Below are 20089 nucleotides of genomic sequence, written 5' to 3'. Positions count from 1 at the left end.
AGCCTGGAGCCCGCTTCAGATTCTGTGTCTCCCCCTCTCTCTGCCCCTCCCATGCTCATGCTCTGTCTCTCTCTGTCTCTCAATAATAAATAAATGTTAAAAAAAAACATTTTTAAAAAAGAAAAAGAAAAGGGACAGGTTACATTTCTAACTCGGGCTTTCTGGACCCTGACCCACGATTTTACCCCTAGGTCCAATCAAGTCTGAAGAACACATGTAAGTTTCTCTGCCGACGGGTACCAGACACTCCAAAGCATCACCTTCTCTGCATCTGTTTTGTAGTTCCCCCAATCAACGTGTGCTGATATGCAAGAAGCCTATCTGTTTTCTTTGGAGGATCTTTATTTCAGTCGGGTGGATGAGAGAGTGAGGAAGAGGGGTAAGGAAGGACAAGGACATCGTCTGGGAGAGATGGGCAGACAGAGAAAGAAACAATGCCAGATAAAGAAGGAGAGAGATAAGGAGAAAGAGAGTGGCTAGACATCAGGCTTGGAGCCCAGGAGAAAAGGCTGCAGAGGTGGAGAGGGGCCAAGCAGAGGGGAGGCCCATGGAGTGAGGCTGGCCCAAAAGGAAGTAGGCGTTTATCTGGGGGCCTGTGAGGTCACTCACCCTCCAATGGTGGGGAAGGCCAGCTGTGCACAGGCTGACCTGGGAGCACTGCTCCCAGCTGATGACTGCGGACTTATGCAGCCCACCCTGCCAAGGCTGTTCTGCCCCAGAGGTCATCTGAGAAGGGAAGAGAGGAAGGGCTAGTTTGCAGGTGGGAGGAGAGGATCCAGTCACTTCTCTATTTCCCCTGTGCCCACCCTCTTCATACACGGGACAGAGTTTGTGCAGGCCTTGCCTTATTTGTATAGGTGAATTTCCTTCTGTGTCTTTCTTGTCTCCCAGGAAACCACAAATGTCTCCAGTACTGCCCCCCCCCCCACCCCCAGTGCTTAGGAAAACAGAGGTTGAAGCCAAGTGGAATAGGATCACTTAAGTGCCAGAGACATTTTCCAGTTGGGAGGAATGGGGAGGGCTTCACGGAGGAGGTGTCAGTCCTGAAGGACAGGAAGAGACTTTAACAAGTAGAGATGGGATGAGGAGGAAGGACATTCATGGCAGAGGGAACCCTGTGATGAAAGGCAGGAAGCGTGGAGTATACTAAAGGAGCAAGGAGGAAGGAAGAAGGAGGAGGAGAGCAGCAGGAAGCTAGGGCTGTTCCCTGTACTGGCAACAAGAATGCAACAAAGTGACTTCCCTCCAGTTACAGCTGATAAACAAAACTCTGTTTCATGTTCTGTCTACAGAAGATAGGGTCAGGACCAGGTGTCAGGACTCCTCAGCTGACAATGGGCAGCATTCTGTAAACCCCACCGTCCCGGAAGCCCCACGCATGTGGCTTTCATATCTGCAGAGGGATGCTGCTTTGTCACCCACAGGGCCAAAGTTTCCCAAGTCCTGGCCCCTGGGGTCATCTGGGCCACCAGGAAGTAGCTGGTGAGCAGGGAGCAGAGCCGTTGAACAAGCAATCAAACAGACAGGTAGTCAGTCAACCAACAAATAATTATCTTCACTCCCTTTCCACTGGCTTCTGCACCACTTTTTTTTTAATGTTTATTTATTTATTTTGAGAGAGAGGGGAGGGCAGAGAGAGAGAATCCCAAGTAGGCTCCGTGGTGTCAGTGTAGAACCTCATGTGGGGCTGGAACTCCCAAAATGCAAGATCATGACCTGAGCCAAAACCAAGAGTCAGAGAGGCTTAACTGACAGAGCTACCTAGGCTCTGTGCCACTCTTTTGTTACAGAACCACTTATATATTTTTTTCTTGAGCCTCTCATTCCATGAACCTGTATGCCACAGGTTGTTCTAATTATCCTCCTACCCTTGATGGTGCTCTTTCTCTGTCTCCTTTGCTCTTTCCTTTCCTTCGATCACCACACCAATGACCTTCCCCATGGTTTTCCTCCTCCCTGCCCACTCCATTGAGTTTTACAAACACTCTCATGGTTTTAGTGGTCACTTCTGTCATATAGAAATTTCTCTGCAGAGGTGGTATATTGGCTGAAATTCTTTTGGCAACAAACAACACAGACTGTGACTCAGCTGGCTTAAATAAGAAGAATATGGGACACCTGGGTGGCTCAGTCGGTTAAGCATCTGACTCTTGACTTTGGCTCAGGTCATGATCTCACAGTTTGTGAGTTCGAGCCCTGCATCTGGCTCTGTGCTGACAGTGCAGAGCCTGTGTGGGATTCTCTCTCTCTCTCTCTCTGCCCCTCCCCTGTGCATACTCACTCTCTCTCTCTCAAAATAAATGAGTAACTTAAAAGAAATTAGGGAAAACATTTATTATCACGTAGCAAGGACTCCTGAGGTCTTTTCTGGGGTTGGACTAATCTGATAGATTGATGATATCATCAGAGACCATTTCTTTCCATCTTTCTCTTCGTCCGTCCTTAGCATGCTGGGTTTTGCCCTCAGCCTTGTCCCCTCATGGTCCCAAAATGGCTGTGGAAGCTTTAGTCAGTCCATCTCATAGAGCCACATCTAGATGCAGACAATAAGAAGCTTCTGTTTCCATCTTTTTTCAAAAAAAATAGAGGAATCCTAGAAATGTTTAGAATCTTCTTCACAGACATACTGTATTGTCCAGAACTGTATTACATTCCCAAACTTAAAAACCGGTAAGGGGAATGGAATTATCTGTGACTAATCAAGATGTTGGGCTAATCAAGATTCATCCACAGCACTAGGGTCTGAGGCTGGGTTAGGGTCTAATCTCCTCTGGAAAGAAGACTACTCTACATGTGAACAAAAGTGGGGTACAGTTAACTAAGCAGAAGGGGGAAATGGTGGTTGGATAATCAGCAGTGTCTGCCACAGATGTGACCTGATCTTTGTCTCCAACCCAGAGGCTTCTCCTAAATCCAGTCCTGTGTCTTCATACGTTCTAATATTTCCATTTAGATGTCTTAAAGACTTCAAATTTGGGGCGCCTGGGTGGCGCAGTCGGTTAAGCGTCCGACTTCAGCCAGGTCACGATCTCGCGGTCCGTGAGTTCGAGCCCCGCATCGGGCTCTGGGCTGATGGCTCAGAGCCTGGAGCCTGTTTCCGATTCTGTGTCTCCCTCTCACTCTGCCCCTCCCCCGTTCATGCTCTGTCTCTCTCTGTCCCAAAAATAAATAAACGTTGAAAAAAAAAAAAAAATTTTAAAGACTTCAAATTTAATGTGCCTCTAGTTGAGCCCCTTCCTCAGAGCCACTTCATCTCCCGACCCCTCATTTGCAAGGACTCCACCATATCCTCATAGTCTCCCAGGCTGGACACTTTCTACTGGTCTTTGCCCTCTTCTCTTTCTTTGTCCCCTAATAAGAATACCGATACAGTTGAGAGTAAAGGGGAGGTTTGGTCACTGCCAGTGCCCAAGTCAACCAGAGATGGCAAATAGTTTTTCTTACATACCTACTTCGGTTAAGTAGTAACAGCTACCTGAAAACTTGTGTAAGACAGACTCTCAGGCAAGTCTGGGCTCTGGGAGAAAGAGTGTCTTGAATGACTAGCAAGTCTATCTTGGACACTGGAGAATAAACTAGTGAGATGCATGCCATGTATTTGCTATCCTTGTGCTGGGGTTGATTTAGGGAAGTTAAAGGGACACCAACTCTGTGGGAGAAGTAATAGCAATGAGGTTAATACCAGTGAACATCTGTTGAGCACAAATTCTATAGCAGGCAGTATGATGATGAGTTTGTACGGACTGTCTCATTTCATAATCCCAATGACCCTGTAAGGTAAATACCATTATTACTACCATTGGAGGAACTAAAACTTGATGAAGTAACTTGCCCAAGATTATGCAGCTAACAAGTGGAAGACACAGGATTCTGTCAGGCTCATCAGACTCCACAGCCCTTGTTAATGAAGTAACCAGGATACTAGACCAGCATGTTCATTTCCCCTCACTAGGACATTCCTCTCAACCCTGAAAAGTGGACCCACACTACCTATGGCTCTTATTAAAATTCAGGTTCAGACTTAGTGCATCTGGGGTAGGGTCTGATATTCTGCATTTCTTTTTTTTTAGGTTTATATATTTTGAGTGTGTGTGTGTGTGTGTGTGTGTGTGTGTATGCATGCACATGAGCAGGGGAAGGGGCAGAGAGAGAAGGGGAGAGAGAGAATCCCAAGCAACTTCCATACTCTCAGTGTGGAGCCTGACATGAGGCTTGAACTCACGAACTGTGAGATTATGACCTGAGCCGAAACCAAGATGCTCGAAACCAAGAGCCAGATGCTCAACCCACTGAGCCATCCAGGTGCCCCTGAGATTCTGCATTTTTAATACATTCCCAGGAAATGCTGTTGCTCGTGGTCCATGGATCACACCTTAAGCCACAAGGCCATAGAAAGTGAGCCTCGTCGGTGCAGGGTCTTTGTCTGCTTCCCGTGCCTCCTAAGAACACGGCTCATATGTTTCCCAGTCTACCCTGCGGTGAGATGTCTGCACGGAATGCATGCAGAGTGATACGTGCCATTTACAGACCTGGTCCACAGACACCTCCTGTGAGATCCTTATTGTACTCTTCTCTTCCCGTCTGGCACTGCCTGTTGACAACCAGGCATCCTTGAATGCCAGATGCTCTGCCAGCCTGGGTCCTTGGAAGATATTGTGGAGTAGCTCCCCACCCCCACTGTCAAGTGGACTTTAAGTGAATGAGAAACTTCTCTTGTCTTAAGCCACTGAGATTTGGGGCTGTCACTGCTACAGTAGCTGGGCATTATCTTCACTAATATGGTTCCCCACTTTTCAGATGCGAAAGATGAGATCAAGAACAGTAAAGTGATCTTTTTAGACACATGAACCAGCCAGTGAGATGGAACTAGAATCCAGGTCCTCCAACTCTTGTCACTGAACCCCAGTGACAACCCCAGTGGGGTCTCCCCTCATGTCCTCCCAAGGCTTTTTCACTTTGCCTAATTCCCTGCTCTTCCTGATACTGGGCTGATACTGGGGCAGACGGTGGGACAGCAAGACAGAGGCAGACAGAGTGGAGAGACCTAGCTGTGAGAAGGAACGACCCTGAGAATGTTGATGATAGGCCAGGATGCCACCAACCAAGGGCTTCTGTGACTGTTTTCCCTGTAGCTTTTAGGACTGAACTCTATGACAGGGTTTTCTGGCATTCGGATCCATGCCACACCTTTTTTAGCTACAGTTGGGGTTTAGTGTGAGATCTTCCACCTGGAGACAGAGACTGAGCTCCAAAAATTCTCTCCTAAGAATAGAATAGGACAGGGGTACCTGGGTGGCTCAGTTGGTTAAGCATCCAACTTCAGCTCAGGTCATGATCTCGTGGTCTGTGAGTTCAAGTCCCATGTCAGGCTCTGTGCTGACAGCTCAGAGCCTGGAGCCTGCTTCGGATTCTGTGTCTCCCTCTCTCTCTGCCCCTCCCCCACTCTGTCTTTCTCCCTCTGTCTCTCTCTCTCAAAACAAAATAAAACATTTAAAAAATTAAAAAAAAAAAAAAGAATAGAGTAGGACTCCTGCCACTGCATCAGACGTTGCTCAGTAACAGGAGTGGGATGACCTTCACCTCTTCATTGTCCTTGGGACAGAGAGGGACCACCAGAGACCCTTCATAGCCCCAAAGAATCCTCAAAGCTGCTGTTATCCCTATTGTTGTTATTTTCACGTTCTAACCTTTAATAGCATCTCTGACCTCAGCTGAATCTTCCTACTTTGTATGCTATGGCTCACGCTATGGAGAATTTGAAGAAAGAAGGAGGTTATCAAAGAGGGGTTTGGGAACAAGTAGCACTAGAATGTCAGCTCCCTGAGGAGTAGACACCTTGAGTTTTTGTTCCATGCTGTTTTCCTGGTACATGGCACATAGTAGGCCTCTGTATATTTTTTAAGTGAATAAACGAGTTCATTAATCTAAGCCCCAACAGGTAGGGGTTGTAAAACTTAATTTGTTTCTGGGTCCATTCTAGCCAATTGTGAAGTAGTGAGGATTTGTCTTCAAAACCAATCTAGCTCCCCAAATCTTCACTCCCTTTCTGTGCCCCTCCTGCTTCTCTTGAAATTCTTGTTTCACTTCTAGAGTTGCAGGTGCCTCTCTTTTATGTTTTACTATGTGCTCTAATGTCAGTAGCATTTGACAAGAGTCAGAAGTCCTGACTTCTAGTCCCAGAATAGTATCCAGTTTGCTGTGTTGACTTAGGAAAGTCACTCTACCCTTCTGGGTCTTCAGCTACAATATTCTTCAAGTTTGTAAGAATTGTTCCAAAGAGAGAATTTAATATTAATTATTCACTTGTTACCATGAATTTAGCCCCCAGATATCTTCTTAGATGCATTTAAAACATCCTTTCTGACAGCAGAGTGAAAAGATCCCATTTTTAGAAAAAGAGATTCACCCCTAAGACCAGGAACAAGACAAAGATGTATGTTTTCACCATTTCTGTTTAATACAGTATTGGAAGCTTTAGCCAGAGCAATTAGGCAGGAAAAAGAAATAAAATATACCCATATTGGAAAACAAGCAGTGAGGGGTACCTTGGTGGCTCAGTCAGTTGAGGATCCGACTCTTGATTTAGGCTCAGGTCATGATTTCACCATTCATGGGTTTGAGCCCCACGTTGGGCTCCTCACTGAGAGTGTGGAGCCTGCTCCGGATTCTCTGTCTCTCCCCCTTTCTCTCTCTGCCCCTCCCCCACTCGCTTGTGCACACTCTCTCTCAAAATAAATAAACTTAAAAAAAAAAAGTAAAACAAGCAGTGAGCTGATCTATGTTCACAGGTGACATGATATTATATGTAAAAAACCCTAAACATTCCACCAAAAACTGTTAAACAAATTTAGTAAAGTAGCAGGATACAAAATCAACACACAAAAATCAGTTTTGTTTCTACACATTCAACAATCTGTAAAAGGAATTAAGGAAACAATTCCATTTGTCATAGACTCAAAAAGAATAAAATACTTAGGAATAGATTTAATCAAGGGGGCAAAGGACTTGTACATGAAAAACTATAAAACTTAGCTGATAGAAATTAAAGATAAATAAATGGAGAGACATACTGTGTTTGCAGATTGGAAGACATAATATTGTTAAGCTAACAATACTACCCAAAGTGATCTAGACATTCAACATAATTTGTGACAAAATCCCAGTGATATTGATATATAAAATATATAACATATAACATAAAATATATAATATGGAATATAGTGTGTGTGTGAAAATAGAAAAACCCATCCTAAAGTTCATATGGAATCTCAAACAACCCTGAATAACCAAAACAATCTTGAAAAAGAAGAAGATGAAAGACTTGAATTTCCTGACTTCAAAACTTACTACAAAAGCTACAGTAATTAAAACAGTGTAGTATTGATATAAAGACAGACATATAGACCAATGGAGCAGAATAGAGAGCCCATAAATAAGCTTTCAAATGTATGGTCAAATGATTTTTAACAAGGAAACAAAGACTATTCAATGGAAAGGACAGAATTTTCCACAGATGATGCTAGGAAGACTGGATATCCACATCCAAAAGAATGAAATTAGAACCTTATTTTGTACTGTATTTAAAAAATTAACTCAAATGGATCAAAGACAATAAAGAGCTAAAACTACACAGCTTTGGGGTGTCTGGCTGGCTCAGTCAGTTAAGTGTCTGACTTTGGCTTAGGTCATGATCTCATGGTTCATGAGTTCGAGCGCCACTTTGGGCTCTCTGCTGTCAGCACAGAGCCTGGTTTGGATCCTCTGTCCCCTTTTCTTTTTGCCCTGCTCCTGCTTGCACACACACACTTTCTCTCGAAAGTAAATAAACACTTAAAAAATAAGAATAGAATAAAGCTATATAGCTTTTAGAAGAAAACCATCTTCTTTTAGGGGAAACCTTCATGACATTAGATTTGGCAATGATGTCTTGAATATGACACCAAAAGCACAAGCAACAAAAGAAAAACTAAATAAATTGAGCTCAATTAAAATTAAAAACTTTTGTGCATCAAATGATACTAGGAGACTGAAGTGACAACCCACAGAATGGGAGGAAAAAAATGCCAATCACATAACTGATAAGGGATTAATATCCAGAATATATAAAGAACTCCTAAAACTCAACAACAAAAACCAAATAACCCAATTGAAAAATGGTCAAAGAACTTGACTAGACATTTCTCTATAGAATGTATACAAATGGCCAATAAGCACATCAAAAGATTCTCAACATCACTAGTCATTAAGGAAATGCAAATCAAAAAACCCCAATGAGATACCATTTCATAACCAATTAAAATAGCTATTATCAAAATAAAAATAAACAGAAAATAAATGATAGAGAGGTTGTGGAGATATTGGAACACTTATGCATTGCTTGGTGGCATGTAAAATGGTCTAGCTACTATGGGAAGCAGTTTGGTGGTCCTTCAAAGAGCTAAGCATAAAGTTACCATACGATCCAGTGATTTCACTCCTGGATATGTATGGAAAGGAATCAAAAGCAGGAACTCTAACAGATACTAACATGTCAACGTTCATAGTAGCAGTATTCACAATAGCCGAAAGGTGGAAACAACCCAAGTCTGCATCAACAGAGAATGAACGAAGTATGGTGTATACATATAGCAGACATTTATACATATAATAGACCATAAAAGGTAATGAAATTCTGATATACACTACAACATAGATGAATCTTGAAGGCATTTTGCTAAGTGAAATAAGCCAGAACAAAAGGGCAAATATTATATGATTTCACTTATCTGAGGTACTTAGAATAGACAAAGTCACAGAAACAGAAAGTGGAATAGAGGTTACCAGCGCTGGATGGGGTGGATGTGTGGAGATTCATTGTTTATTCATTTGTTAATTTTATGGGAATTTATTATTTAATGAGTACAGAGTTTCTGTTTAGGGTTATAAAAAAAATTGTGGAAATAGTGATAATGGTTGCACAGCATTGTGAATTTATTTAATGCCACTGAGGTGTACACTTGAAAATGGCCAAAAAGTATATTTTACTATAATAGAAAAATATATGCGGGGTGAGGGAAGAGACAGAGAGAGAGAGAGAGAGAGAGAGAGAGAGACTAAGTTATCAACGGTGAATGATTAAAGTGTCCCTCAGTACTACCACTTCCTCCGCCCAAGCTGGCCTGGTACAGACTATCTCCAAATGACTTGACAAATGTTCCCTGGTCATAATACCTGCAGACAATAGGGAAGAAGAAGGGAGAAAGGAAGATCTCACCCAATGTCTGACTCTGGCTGGCTCCTGCTTGGAGAGGGGTCTGTGGTCAGGATACAGGGACCCCTAAGGGATGGATTTTTGTCTTTCAACCTTGATAAGTTAATCCTTCACCTTCTGGAGTTGCCCACTTGCTATCTCTGCTCCTTTCACAAAGCAACTGTGAAATGAGGGTCTCAGACCAGACTTAAAGAAGCCCCATAAGTTTTCAAGACCATCACATCCCTCACAGCCCCTGTATCCATGCATCTCTAAATGAATCCACATTTTCCAGTCTTCTGTTTTACCTTTGCCTTAACATCTAAATAATAGGGGTTGAACATCCATTTCAGCACCATGGGAAGCCAGAGTCTTTCCCAGAGTCCTCTCCAATATTTCCCATGATCCTGCTTGTGAGTTTATATTCTCATGGCCATATTTACCTTCTAATTCTTGCACTTAGGAAATTCTTGATTCTCACTTACATTTTGCTCCCTACCCCCACACTAGGGCAGCTGTTCTTCCAAACCCCTGTCTTGTCTACTGTTCAGACTACGGCTGATTTTTCTTCCCCTAGAGCAACATGAACACACAGCTATTGTGCTTAACAGACTTTCCCAAGGGCTAGAAATAGCTAGCTGGTTGGCACAAGGAAGGAAAAAAACTACATACTGAAGGTCAGACACCACTGTTTCTAGAAACTTGTTGGCCCTTTTCTTATAGGGAAGATTTTTCACTGGCCATGCCCACACTTAGTTGCTGAGGATCCTTTCTCTGAAGACCCTTTCAACCATCTACTCTCTTTTAAGGTCCCAACCTTGTGCAATTTCAAAATGTCTGTTTAGCAGCTCATAAAGCAGTCTTACTTTTAATCTCCAGCATCCCGCTGAACTCTGAGATCTCCCTTTGCACATCTAAAAATCCCTTTAAGGGATATTCCTAAACCCCGTTCGGTACACAAAGAACAAGAGAAACTCTGAAATTACATCTTCTTTAAAGAATCACATCTTTAATCTTTAATCACATCTTCTCTCTAAATCACATCTTGGGAAGGCAAGACTTACTCATCCACAAACCAGAGCCAATCCCAGAGGCTGTGGAATTCTCTTCCCATCACATGTTCCTCTGGGTTTTAGCAAAACTGGAGATAGGGACTCAGCCTAGCTGGGGCACTGTAAGGGCTTCCATGGATGACAAGGGTTGTTGGGTTATCTAGACAAAGGTGTTTGGGGGTGTAGACAAGCAAATGTGCAATCCTGGGCCCTGATCACTGTAGGGTGAGCCAGGCAAGAATACTCAGGGATGGTGCCCAGTGAGATCAAGTTCTTGACCTGTCACTTCCTTCTGTGTATAGAGACTCTTCGGGTAAAGCAAGTCTCAGATTGTGATTGAGCAGGTTATGGAGAAAAGGAAATTCATCTGGACTGAAAGGTTCTAGAGGGAAATGGTGTCATTGCCAATGCTGGAAGAAGTAGAACCAGGAGAGAGGCCAATCTCACTCTGCTTGAGTAATGAAGACATTCTGGCAATGCCACAGGATGGACACATGGGATAGAATGGAGAATGCAGAAACAGACCTGTGCAGATTTAGAACTTTGAAAAGTGACAGAGGTGGCATGGCTGATTGAGGGGAAAAGGGGAGCTCTTCGACAAACAAAGCTGAAAAAAATGATTATCCATATGGGAAAAGAGGAAATATATTCCCTATCTCACACCATATAAAAATTTCAGATTGACTTAACTGTCAAAGAGAAAAGTTTAAAAAAACTTTAACTTTAGATTTCAAATCCTAGATTTAAAAGAACACATAAATGAGTATCTTTTAGACCTTGGGGCAGGGAAAAGTTTGTCAAACAAATACAGAAAGTGTTAATCTTAGAGATATTAAAACAAAGAACATCAAATGAAACTTCATTAAAGAAACTGAAAAGACAAATTACAAACAGGTTGGCTTAAAGAATATACAAAGAACTCCTATAAGTCAATAAGAAAAGCATAAACAGCCCAGTAGAAAAATGGGCAAGAGACATGGACAGGCATTCACAGAAGAGGAAACATAAAGCTAATGAACAAACTCAACCTCATTAGTGATCAGAGAAGTGCATCCATTCATTTGGAAACTTTAAGAATTTGACCCAATGTTGGAGAGGACGTAGGTCCACACATCTTTCATTGCCTATGGGTGTGTAAATTGTTACAACTACTTTGGAAAATCTTCCCATATGCCACCACATAGTAATTTCACTCCTAGTTACATAGACAAATTTTTCACACCCACCAAAAGACATTTCATGGCAATATTGCTCACAATAGCAGTGATAAGAGAATAGACTGTAACATGAATAATTCATATAATAATATTATACAGTGTTCAAAAGGAATGAACCACTGTGACACACAATGTGGATCAACCTTACTATCATATTCAGTGCAAAAGTAAATCCCAAAATATAATTTATGACAATTATACTCATTTTACAAAATTAAAAAAAATAAAGTAAATATAAGAATACACATAAACTGGATAAAATAATGTAAAAAGCAAAGCAGGAAATGATGCCTCTGGAATTTAGTATATTGGTTATATTACATTGGTGGAGGAGGCAGGGAGGATGGGATGAAGAAAAACCGCGTGCTGGGTGGTATGTTTCTGGGAGTTTGTCTTTAAAAATGAAAATGAAACAAAACAGCAAAGAAACCCAAGTAGGGTTGTGCATGAAACAAAGATAAGAGTGTATCAAGAAATAAGTATTATGATTAGTACAGTTCAGTGCAACTGAAATCTACTTAAGGAAATAAAAGGGGGTGGGGAAAATTAAGTGTGATTGTAGGGGAAAAGCTGGGGTTTCGAATGAGAAGATCCCAGTGTGTAACTTTGGGAAAGTAGTGTAATCACTCGGAGGCTCTGATTCCTGCTCCGTGCGATGGGTGAGAGTACCAAACGCTACACCAAATAGGTTTGTTGTGAGGGTTAATAAGAACCTGAATATGAAAGCCATGTGTCTGTCCAGTGCCCAAAACTGCACCAACAGTGTCTGCCTCTTGTTCCCCTCTGCTGTGCACACCATCCGCACATTTGTGTGCATGAAGATTAGGGTATAGCGGACACTAGGGACACCTTAATGAGAAGTCACAGAAGATCAATAATCAGAATGAGGGGAAACAAGGGCAGCCCAGCTCCTCTGTCTGGGTGATAATTAGGTTGGGGATTTGGAGGCTGATTAAACATATCAAAGCCTGCGTTTTTTCTCAAGAGTGAAGCGCCCCCCTACCTCCTCCTTTATAATCTTTTGTATCCCAGCGATGCCCTGGTGGTGATGTCAGTCAGAAAGTACTTTGTTTTTTAATTTCAGGTTTTAGAGGCAGCTTAGCATGGTGGAATACACATAAGCTTCTGTAGCAGATTGCTAGGGCTTCCTCATTTCTGATTTTCCTCTTTCCTGAACACAGAGGAGTCAGGTGGGGGCATGTGAGTGATCTGTTCACAGAATATGGGTGGAAGTGACACCGTCCGGTCATGCTCACGTCTAGCCGTGGAAGCTCCGCACAACCTTCCAGCCCCCTCTTCCTCGGATAGACGGATCGTAAAGGCCACACGTCAGGGTGGAGGAAACCAGATGGAAAGAGACAGGGTTGCTGAATGGCGTCAAGGAGGGCAACAACTCTGGAGAGACGCTCAGACCTGTAGCAGCTTTTGGATGGGTGAGAAATAGACTTGCATTACCTGTATATGTATATATGGCCACTGACATTTCAGAGTTACTTGTTACACAGCATAGTTTAGCTTAGCTTAATACAACTTGTTCTCAGATTGTCTTGGGTTTGAACGCTGATTCTATCATTTATAGGCTGTATGACCTGGAACAAATCCCTTAACGAACCTGATCCTTGTTTCTTTGTCTTACAATGGTAACAATATTTAATTGTGCTATTCTTATCAAAGTAAAATAAATGAATGTATTAATAATTCCTTTCATGGTGTCTGACACAGAGCTCTCATAACTCGTGCCTATTATTACTACCACTGCTAGGCTCTATGCTGGGCGATAAAGTGTAAGATGCATTCTTCCTTCCTTAAGGCAAATAGATTGTATTTGGGAAAATAGCCCATGTGCCCAGGAGAACTTAACAATTACAAGAGTCTGTCGATACAACTGAACACACAGTCAGTGCTATTAGCACAAGCACACTAGGACAAGGTCAGGGGCTACCACAGGACGCATGCTGAGTCTACGAGGACTTCCACTTCTTGAGTCCTCTAAAACAGCAGGTGCAAATAGGAGCTACCAAGTCACCATCTGTGCCCGCCTAAGGATCTAGCTGGCACGGGATGGTGAGAATCTTTGGCCACGACTGGATGATCTGATTAAAAGATTCACAAGGCCTGCACAGATGTGGACCTAAAGAAAGGAGAAGGCAGTGAGGTTTGGGAACCCTACATGTGGCCGACCTGGTGTCAGTGGAATGAATCTAAGGACTTACAAATCTCTTCCAGCCCTAAGAGGCTAAACTCTGAGCCGCCCCTATAGAAGCCGGAGATGTGTGTGGCCCTTTGCTGAGCTGGGAAAAACCTTTCCTTCAGAGCTTGGAGGCCATTTGAGAGCTCAGAGTAGAGCAGGCAAGAAAGGAGCCAGAGGTAGCCCCTGGGTCATTAAGGATCCAGTTCCTGTTTTTATTAAGGGTCTGACAGATAAGACTCAGAAGCCTGGACCAGGGCCAGGCCGCAGGGATGTGGCGTGGGTTGCCAGGTTAGTGTTCAGAAGTCGAGAAGCTGTGAGAGCCCTCACTGGGTGATCATAATTGCACATCTATTAAGTATGCATTACAGCATCTGAGGAAAAAAGCAGGTTTCCCCCACCTATCAGCTCCCCACCTCTGTCAAAGGAAACTGAAAGCAAATTTAGGACACACAGATTTGACCAGAGCTTCAGAGACAGAAACGTTTGAGAACTTTTGGGGCATGGAGACTTCGCTTTCACATCTAGAACAACTTTGTCAGATCTCTTAATGCCACCTGCCCAAATCTCAGCCATATGAGTAATTTTGTGTATGGTCAACTCTGAACAATTTAAGCCAAAACCAGGGGCTGCACTCAAATGGTGCTCCTGCAAAGACCCATATTTGGAAAAGCACTTGCTTTGTTCTTTTCAGACCATTTCTTCAAGCTACTGTGCAGCCCTAGTCCCATGCTCCATGCTTACAGATTGGGAAACTGAGGCCTGGAAGGGGTGATATGTGTGGGTCATCTCACAGCAGGTAAGATGAGAAGCCATGAATAAACCCAAAATAGCTTTTTTAGACCAACGTTTCCTGAAGAGGTTCATGCAGCTGCTGGTCAGAATCTTGGTTTAATCATCTTTAAAAGGGATAATGTTGCATGTATTCACAGGGATGCTGTGGGGTTCCACGGAGGCTATCACGAAGGGAAGCATCCAGCTCAGCACATAGTACATGGCAATAGTCCTTCAGGATGAATAGAATCTGAAATGTGAATTTCCAAGGAAGAGGCAGGACCACCCACTGGGACAGCATCATCCCGATGACCACAGCTCGTTTATGGCATGTTGGTATCGTCCCTCTTTCTCCTTCCTTCCTGGAAGCTCCTAGGTCTCCCTGTGTCTCTCTGGTTCCATGTAATGGACGTGCTGACTTTGTGTTTGAGGGAGTTGTTCCTTGGTCCCTGGGAATGGATTTTGGAGTCAAAGTAAGAATACCTTTTCCTTCAGCTTGGGTTTCTTGGCATGGTTATGGGAGGTTGGTCAAGTGGGAGTGGTCAAGGACAGGCTAAGGGGCCTTGCAGCTCTAAAGACCACACCTACAGCCAGCATGTAGGATTCAAATCAGGATAAAGGTGCTGGGGCTGGAGAGGACCACATTGTGCCATTTATCCCCACCAGGAACTCTTCTCCAGCCAGTTAACTCTTCATTTGTGAAATGTGGATAATCACACCCATCTGGCAAGGTCTTTGCGCAGACTTGAGAAAATGCCTGACACATATTATGCCCTCGGTAACTGATTTTGATGATGTCTGTGTGTCGAGTACCAAAGGTAGTGCTGGACACTGTACATAGTAGGATTGCCCGACTCCTGCTCTCAGATATCCAGTAGGGGTGACACAGCACAGGTGTCCTCACTTTCATGTGTCAACACCTTAATAGGGGAAGACAACAATTAGGTCCCCCCAGGATGTCTTTTCTCCAGGCTAACATATACCTGGCTCCTCAGCTGTTGTTCACTTGAACTGGTCCTCTCCCTACTCTGCCCATATCTTTGAGATGAGCCCAAATGTGTCAGTGCCCTCCTTAAGATGGGAACCTGGAACTTAACACTGTTCTTCATGAGAAAGATCACCAGGGAAGTCCCCATGTTTTATTACAGACCCATTGGAAGTTAATACCAAGCACACTAAATGACTTACTCCAGAGATGCACGGTAAGATTCCTGGAGATAAGGGACTCAATGAATAAACAAAAAATACATTTCCTCACAGGAGGTAGGGAGGCTTCTGGGGTTCTAGAATATTCTACTCCTTTTTTAAAATATTTTTTAAAGTTTATTTATTTTGAGAGAGAGCAAGAAACAACAGGAGGTGTGGGTCAGAGAGAGAGAGATTTCGAAGCAGGCTCTGCACTGTCAGCGAGGAGCCTGATTTGGGCCCAAACCCACAAACTGTGAGATCATGACCTGAGCAGAAACCAAGAGCCCAATGTTAACCGACTGAGTCACCCAGGTGTCCCTAGAATGTTCCATCTCTTGACCTAGGTGATGGTTACATGAGTTATTCATTTTTTAACATTTATTTATTTATTTTTGAGAGAGAGAACCAGCATGGGAGGAGGAGGAGGAGGAGGAGGAGGAGGAAGAGGATGAGGAAGAGAGAGATAGAGAGAGAGAGAAAGAGAGAGAGAAAGCAGGGGAGGGACAGAGATAGAGGGAGAGAGAAAATCCCAGGCAGGCTTCATGCTATCGGTGTAGAGCCCCATGTGGGGCTCGAACTTACCTGAGCTGAAATCAAGAGTCAGATGCTTAACTGACTGAGCCACCAAGGAACCCTAAGGTATTCATTTTTTGAATAATTCATTGAGCTAGACATTTTTTTGAGCTGAACATTTTAAAATAACAGTTTTATTGAGATACAATTCACAAATCATAGAATTCATCCATTTAAATTATACAATTTAATAGTTTTTAGTATATACAGATATATACAATCACTTACTATAGTCAATTTTAGAACCTTTTCATCACCACTAAAAGAAACTGTACCCTTTAGCTATCACCTTCCTATAGCCCCCTCCTTCTCAGACTTAAGCAATTACTAACCTACTTTCTGTCTCTGTAAATTTTCCTATTCTTCACATTTAGTATAAATGGTATCATATAATATGTGGTCTTTTGCAACTGGCTTTTTTTCATTTAGCATAATATTTTCAAGATTCATCTGTACTGTGGCACAAATCAGTACTTTATTTTTTTTTATGGCCAAATATTATTCCATTGTGTGGATATACCACTTTTATTTATCAATTCATCAGCTGGTAGATATTTGGGTTGTTTCCACCTTATGGCCCTTATGAATAATGGGCTATAAGATTAACGTGCAAGTGTTTGTGTAGAAATGTTTCCATTTCTCGTGGGTATGCACTGAGGAGTGGAAGTGTTGGGTCATATGATAACCCTTTGCTGAACTTTTTGAGAAACTGCCAGAAAACAATTTCCACAGGGGGTGCACAATTTTACTTTCCCACGAGCAGCATATGAGGGTTTTGATTGCTCCACACCCTCACCAATACTTGTTGTTATCTGTCTTTTTGATTATAGCCATCCTAGTGGGTGTGTGGTGGTATCTCGTTGTGGTTTCATTTGCATTTCCCTGATGACTAATTATCTTGAACATTTTGATTTATGTGCTTTTCTTAATATACGTCCTACTTTAATAAAAAAAAAAAACCAGTGTATTTTTAAAATACACTTGCTTCTTGACCCCTGATACTCATAAAAATTGCTCAGTTCTGAAAACACGGAACCCAGAACTTCTGGAGCCTAGAGATTTTGCATCTCCCAGATGGAATTCACCTCTGGGGGTAACCAAGTCATTTTGGGACCAAGCTAGACTGGAGCTGCTCTCTTTCCCAGTAAGAAATTTCCCCTGGATCATACACAGAAAGGCGCCAAATGTACCTGTGTACAGGTATGTATTTTTCCCCTTATACTCAGGTAAACTCGGGTTGTGAAATGGGGTGGAAGGCTTGTATTCAGACATGGGTCAGCTATCTGAAAGACTATGTGGCACTGGACAAGGACTTGAGTCCTTGTCTCTTCATCAAGGCACAAAGTCCAGGACAAGAAGATTGATGCACTTGATCCAGACATGGAGCTTGAGAAGAGAATCATCCCTAGATCAAATGAAAGGTAATCCTTAACAACATGTGTTACTTGTCCTACTTTACATGTGGGGAACCTGAAGCTTAGAGCAGTAATTCACTCAGGCCTCAAAGTAACTTAGTCTGCAAAAAGGTTACTTTTCAATTCCCCCCCTCCTTAGATGGTAGAGTGAAAGCTTGGTGCCTTGGCATTACCCCCTGGGTATAGTTAGCTGCGTTTTCAAGGCAGCCTGATGACCTGGTCTCTGTAGCCCATGTTTAGTTCTGGGGCCAACCACTGCCATGCACGCCTCTGGTCACTTAGGCTATTCTTCCTCTGGTGAACCTGTGTGCTGGGTTCTTTCTTTTCCTCCTATTGGGTGCAAGATCTTAACATTTCTCCACTTTCATTCCAGGACTAGGTACCAGTATTTTTTGAAAGTTAAGGGAGGTATGTTAGTTGGGTTCCCCAGGAAACCCTCTACTGAGGTAGAGTTAAGAGTGCAAATGGTTTCAGGGGAGTATGTGTGAAAGAAGGGGAGCAAGCAGAATTGGGCAGAGGGACCCATAAGATGCACACCTAAAGTCTCTGCCAGCTCGATGGGGAGTTGCAGAGCAAGGACTGCCTAACCAAGGAGTCCCACATTGGTGTGAAATCTGGGTCTTTATATGACCACCTGTCCCCAAGGAAGGAAGGAAGTTGAAGTGGATTCTGAGGAAGCTAAAATCTGGCACCCATTAGGTAGACACACTCTTCAAGTCCTTTCTTAAAAAAGGAGCTGAGCAGTACATGTCCTCATTTGCCAGCAGTCCAGACAAAGCCAGACATTCCTACAGGAATCAGTTATTGTCTGGCTAGCTCAGGGAATGGCCTGGAATTCTGGAAAAATGGACTACAAACCTGGGCTATAAACTGAAGAGCATGTTGATTCCAATCTCCCACCCCTCCTTTTTTGTGGGTCACATCATGAGTGGTGTGTCACTGGGCTAGAAGGATTCTGCAAGGTCCTTTGGGCCTCAGTACTCAAGGACTTGGGGACAGGTGAGTTACCTCGTGTCCTTTATGCTGTCACACCTATGTGAATTCAGGTCTCTGCTGTAGGCCACAGTCACGATGGTCATCATCACCATTTTCCCATAAGCACTTTACCCAGCATCAACCAGCATTCTTGGAATACCAAATTGAACTGGAGTAGAATACAAAAGGAAGATTCTAGTTCACCTTGTCTTCTAGAAACTTCTTGTATTTGGAACAATCGCATGCTATGCCAAATATAGAATGAATACAGTGACCTCCTGGGTTCTGTGATCCTGGGTTCCCAATTTCCCCTCTATAGAATGGGAATTACTATGACTGCCTCAAGCCTCACCCTGAAAGGGCTATAGAGACTTCAATGGTATAATGGAGGTGGAAGCCTTTGAGCACCTCATTCCAAAGTTATCAGAGCATCTTTTGCCTAAGGCTCTTGAAACCTCTTAAAAGCACCACCACATTTTCATCATACAAAAATTGCCCAAGAGAGATCTCCTCATTACCAGCACTTGGTGGGAATCTGGCATTCATCCTCACAATTCCCCTATGATCACAGAGTCTTACCACAAAGGGCATCTTTCTGCTAGATTATCTGCAGAATGGTCTGGGGCAGAAGGCAAAAGCACCAGACTATCTCGCTTGCCTCCCCGCCTCTGCTGGGGCCCAGGCAATGTTCACCAGTGTGGTCCCCAGAATTCTGGTCTCCTTGGCATAGTTATTTTGTTCGCCAAGCTAACGTTTATAATTTTACTTCCTACTGAGGACACATTGAGAGAATTTTTGCCCACTGTTCAAATTCATGGGACTAATATGTTACTGGGAAGATGTCCAATGTCCAGGGGGAACAGGGGAAGCAGAAGACAAAGCCTGCTAAAGCGGGAAGGGACTTGCCTTCACTTCCTCATTCACAGGTGAAGCAGACACGATGAGTAGGTGCCCAGCCGGGCTGGACTCTGTTCACCTGATCGAAGTATACTGGTTCTGACTTCAAAGGTGTTGAGTGAGGTGGTAAGAACTTGGGCTTTAGAGTGATGGGTTCTGGCTCTGCCACTTACTGTCTAAGATTGGGCAAGTGACTTAATCATGAAGAACCTCAGTCTCTTCAGCTATAAATTAGAGATCATAACTCTCACCCTGCAGGATTGCTATGATGAGAGATAACATATGAAGAGTAACTGGATTATAATAGGTACTCAATAAGTGGTAATTATTAAAATCATTACATTTTCTGCTATAAATTCAAAAAGTACTGGGGCGCCTGGGTGGCGTAGTCGGTTAGGCGTCCGACTTCAGCCAGGTCATGATCTCGCGGTCCGTGAGTTCGAGCCCCGCGTCGGGCTCTGGGCTGATGGCTCAGAGCCTGGAGCCTGTTTCCGATTCTGTGTCTCCCTCTCTCTCTGCCCCTCCCCCGTTCATGCTCTGTCTCTCTCTGTCCCAAAAATAAATAAACGTTGAAAAAAAAA

General features: G+C 43.3%; 1 long non-coding RNA gene across 6 annotated transcripts in view; it reads left to right on the top strand.

Annotated features, from left to right (window-relative positions):
* LOC123591186 overlaps positions 1–20089 on the top strand; it is a 66339-nt gene that overhangs the window by 43776 nt on the left and 2474 nt on the right. The window contains exons 3-4 of one of the 6 annotated variants that reach the window (XR_006709152.1): positions 12761–12931; positions 14619–15843. The exons of 3 other annotated variants lie outside the window; for them this stretch is intronic. This is a non-coding gene — a long non-coding RNA (uncharacterized LOC123591186). Of the gene's footprint in view, positions 1–12760; positions 12932–14618; positions 15844–16693; positions 19635–20089 lie in introns of those variants that run through there. 2 more of the 6 variants (XR_006709157.1, XR_006709154.1) reach the window with 2 other exon arrangements.

This window comes from Leopardus geoffroyi, chromosome B4 (genome assembly GCF_018350155.1).
Source record: "Leopardus geoffroyi isolate Oge1 chromosome B4, O.geoffroyi_Oge1_pat1.0, whole genome shotgun sequence".
Taxonomy (NCBI): Eukaryota; Metazoa; Chordata; class Mammalia; order Carnivora; family Felidae; genus Leopardus; species Leopardus geoffroyi.
Note: the sequence above shows the minus strand (reverse complement) of the source record. Positions and strands in the feature narration are given on the sequence as shown.